The sequence below is a fragment of the Triticum dicoccoides genome, chromosome 6B, assembly GCF_002162155.2.
Source record: "Triticum dicoccoides isolate Atlit2015 ecotype Zavitan chromosome 6B, WEW_v2.0, whole genome shotgun sequence".
NCBI lineage: Eukaryota > Viridiplantae > Streptophyta > Magnoliopsida > Poales > Poaceae > Triticum > Triticum dicoccoides.
This window is the reverse complement of record NC_041391.1, coordinates 707,117,716-707,122,308: the sequence shown is the minus strand read 5'-3', so window position 1 is coordinate 707,122,308 and position 4,593 is coordinate 707,117,716.

Sequence of the window (4,593 nt, the reverse complement as noted above, 5' to 3'; positions counted from 1 at the left end):
CAACTAACAACTTTTAGCTTTTCTTTACCAAATTAAACTTTGCATCAAAATAGGTTGTCTAGATATGCAACTAGGTCAGCAACCTATATGATGCAGCAACAACAACCACAAAAGCAAGCAAGGGATACAACTAAATATAAGCTTGCACAAGTAAATGTAAGAGATAACCAAAAGTGGAGCTGGTGGAGACGAGGGTGTGTTACCAAAGTTCCTTCCCTTTGAGAGGAAGTACGTCTCTGTTGGAGCGGTGTGGAGGCACAATGCTCCCCAAGAAGCCACTAGGCCACCGTATTCTCCTCACGCCCTCATACAATGCAAGATGTCGTGATTCCACTATTAGTGCCCTTGGAGGCGGCGACCGAACCTTTACAAACAAGGTTGGGGCAATCTCCACAACTCAATTGGAGGCTCCCAACGATACCACGGAGCTTCACTACAATGGAATGTGGCTCCGCGGTGACCTCAACCGTCTAGGATGCTCAAACACCCAAAAGTAACAAGATCCGCAAGGGATTAGTGGGGGGAATCAAATTTCTCTTGGTGGAAGTGTGGATCTGGGCCTTCTCAACCAATCCCTAAAGAATCAACAAGTTTGATTGGCTAGGAAGAGAGATCGGGCGAAAATGAGCTTTGGAGCAACAATGGAGCTTAAGGAAAAAGAGGTAGGTCGGCTTGGAGAAGAAGGCCTCCTTTTATAGCGGGGGAATCAATCCAATCGCTACCCCCCTCTTCAGCCCGCACAAAGCGGTACTACTGCTCAGTGGGGTGGTTCTACCGCTGGTAGCAGCGGTACTACCCGACCCCCAGCGACACTACCGCGGTGACTGAGAGTAGAGCCAATAGAGGAGGAACGAAAGAGAGAAGGGGTGTTTGGGCGGCACTAGTAGCGGTGGTAGCCGCGGTACTACCGCTCAAGGGCGATACTACCGCTGCTACTGCTGCTACTAGTGCCGCTCAACCCGACACGAGGAGTGCACCCTTGAATCGAGGCGGTAGCAGTGCCAACCTAGGACAGTACTGCCGCCGATGCACCACCGCGGTACTACCGCTGTAGAACAGCGGTACTGCCGCTTGAGGTCCATGGGCGGTACTACCGCTCTGGCGGCGGTACTACCACGAGCAAATCACAACCTCCACTTTCGAGGAAACGACAAACTCCAAGGAGGGGAAAGGAGCTGGGGGTGCAAAGAACAAGTGTACGTGTTTATTCCACCCTAGCCTTTCCAATGCGGACGCCCTCTTGGTAGTACGGTGTCTCCTACGACTCAAGTCCACCAAAACCGAAATGAAAGAGACTACACCGTCTTCTCATAAAGCTCTGAGGGGAAAGAATCGTCTCATGCCAATGAATGAATCTCTGAAATACTCAACACACACAATTAGTCCGCAAAAGCATTGTCATCAATCACGAAAACTACTTAGAGAGAGATATGCCCTAACAATCTCCCCCTTTTTGGTAGATTAATGACAACACGGGGTTTGCACAAAGTAATGACATGAGAGAAGGCGAATCCCACAACTACAAAATATAGACAGGCTCCCCCTAGATGTGTGCACTTAATTAGATGTGACTTTGGATTGCAAAGTACACACATTAGGATCAACACTCCCCCTATATTTTATAGTTTGACAACATTTGCAGCAAAGATAAGACATATAATAGCTAGGATGCAATAGAGTGGCAAGTGAGCAAAGTAGACATATGAGATAAGCATGAGCTCACAAACTACTAAAGTACTTGACATACAAAGATAATATTAGGGTAGCATATGTCTCACACCATATGATAGGGTACCAGGTCTCACGAGCACAAACCAAACCAAAGCAAAAGACGAAAAGAGAGAGTTTGCGAGAGAGAGAAAGACAAGGCAAATAAGACACTCGCAACTCGACAAATCCCTAAACTCTCTCCCCCTTTGGCATCGAGACACCAAAAAGGGCAAAGAGTGCTGCTACGGCCACAGGTGTAGCAAACTGAAGATCTCCAGCATCACATCCCCGCGTGATCGTCCGCTCCTCCGTCATCGACATGATTACTTTCTACACACTTTTCCCTACCCAATAGTATTTTTCTGCAGTGGAGGCATCTAACTTGTTTTGTTTAAAACCGATCCTGTAGATCGCTGCGAGGCAATTGAGGAGGCCGTATTGGAGGTACTGCCATCAACCACACACAGATGGTGTGGCAGGTCCTTCGCAAGGCAAAAGAGTACCTCGGTCCTCACTACACCAAAACAAGTAGCTTCCGAGTGGAGCTCCACAGATTTCTGAATGACATGCTGACGACTGATGAGTTTGAGAGAGCATGGGGGATGCTGCTAGAAAAGCATGGATTGGAGAACCACCCATTTCTGATGGAGATCTATGAAGTGCGGCACAAGTGGGTTAAGGCATACCTAAGTGACACATTCTGTGCTACACCGACTAGCACACAAAAGAGCGAGAGCGCAAAACACTTTCTGAAACAACATGTTCCACGGGATTGCTCAATGGAGCTTTTCGTCCAACAGTACATGGAATTGCGGTCCGTTCAAGAACCAGACTGGGGGTTCCAGGAGAAGAGGACTACTACAGTAAGCTTAACTTCATGAGATCAAAGTATTTTCTTCATGATGTGGTGGGACTAAGCTAGGATGAATTGTTGTTTTCATGCAGGATGAGATTGTCCTGAGAACAAATCTGCCGATCGAAAAGCATGCCAGCGAGGTGTACACAAGACCGGTGTACGAACTGTTTGTGCAGACCATACACAAATCTGAACCTTACGTGGTGGAGGCAGTCATCCCCAACCTGAGGTACCGTACATAGCACGGCATCCTGGCAATGAAACAAGGGAGAAATGGTCTAGGGTGGAATATGAGGTCAATGTTAGAGAAGACGGCGAAGTGTTCACGTGCGTGTGCAAGCAGTTTGAGCATACGGGGGTGCTCTGCTGCCATGCCGTCAAGGTAACAGTTATCTACCTGTCACACCCTAGCTAGTCATGCATTAGAGTGTTGCATCATGTTTACTCTTTCATCAGAAATTTGAAATGGGGATCTGTGAAACCCTCAGAATCATTTTGAAAATGATCCAAATAAAAATTTCTCCAAAAGGGTCCAAGAAAATGCTCATGTGGCTCTCTGAAAATATTGGACAGAGATAAAAATCAAACCAATATTTTTAGGAGCTCATAGGTATTTATTTTGGGCTTTTCGAATTAATGCATAAATACTTGCATTGGAAATATATTAATTATATATATTAATATATGTCCAAATATTATGCCATTTATAAAAGAGCTCTGGATTAATATATATAGCTCCTGCAAAATTGGCATAAGTTAAATAAATGATTTAGTATATTATTTAAATCAAAACAAATGTCAGAAATTAGAAAACAGAAAAAGAAATAACAGGAGGAGCTTACCTGGGCTCCTCCCTGTGCGGCCCAGCCAGCTGGCCGGCCCAGCAAGCCAGCCCAGCCCACTACCGCCGTCGTCCTCCTGGCGCCAGTCGGCCAGGCGTGTGGCCGGCGCGCGCGCACGGCCGGAGCGCCACGCCACCAGCTCGTCTGCCTGCCTCCCCCGCCAGCGCGACGCCGCGGCGCTTCTTCTCGGTGCCGCCCCGATCCCCTGGCCTTATCCCCCTCTCTCTCCCGTGCTGCTCCCTCTCTCTCTCTCACGGCCGAACACCACCGTCGCCGCCGTTCGCCATAGCCGCCGTCTCCGACCACCCCTCGCTCCCCCGACTAGCTCAGGAGCTCCGCCTCGACTCCCTCTTCCTCCCCACCGCTCCACAGCTCCCCGGAAGCCCTGCATCGTCGCCACGTCGCCGTTCCCCTCTTCGGGCTCCGACCATCGTCGCCGTCGAATTCGTCGTCTCCGGCGCGTCCCCGAGCCCGCTTCGACGCCCACTGCAACCGCGGTGAGCCCCCGGATCGTTTCCCCCTTCTCCCCTGGTCTCTCCCGACCTCTAGGCCCTAGCCCCACCTTGGCCGAGAGCTCCACGCCGCCGGCGATGTCGCCGTCGTGGCCACGGTCGCCGTAGCGCCCAACCGAGCACACCATCGTGCTCCACACCTCACCAGGAGCACGTAGCACGCACCAACACCTCCCCTAACGCCCTGCAACGCCGATTCCGACCGCACCCGAACTCCGGCCGCCGCAGCCGAGCTCGCCGCCGTCAACTCCGGCCACCCCGAGCCCAACCACCACCACCAATAGTCGCGGCTCAACCTCAGCAACACGCAGATGCCTTCCGCCGTCCATTTGGTTGCCGGAATGGCAAAAAGCACTTTCGCCGCCGTCTCGGACCTCGCCGGCGTCATGTCGCCGGTGGGGTTTGACTTGTCCGACCTGGGGTTTGACCCCCCAGGGTCACTGACGCGTGGGCCCTGTCGGCCAGGTGGTTAGATTAGCGCTAACTACTGTTAGTCAAACCCCCCTGACACTGACAGTGGGCCCCAGCGCCACTAATCCCTAATTAGGATTAATTTAAACCTGTTAAACCCCCCCTGTCACTGACGTGTGGCCCCCACACGTCAGGTTTGACTTCAGCCAGCCGCAGTTGACCACTGACGTCATGCTGACGTCATGCTGACGCAGTAATTAAT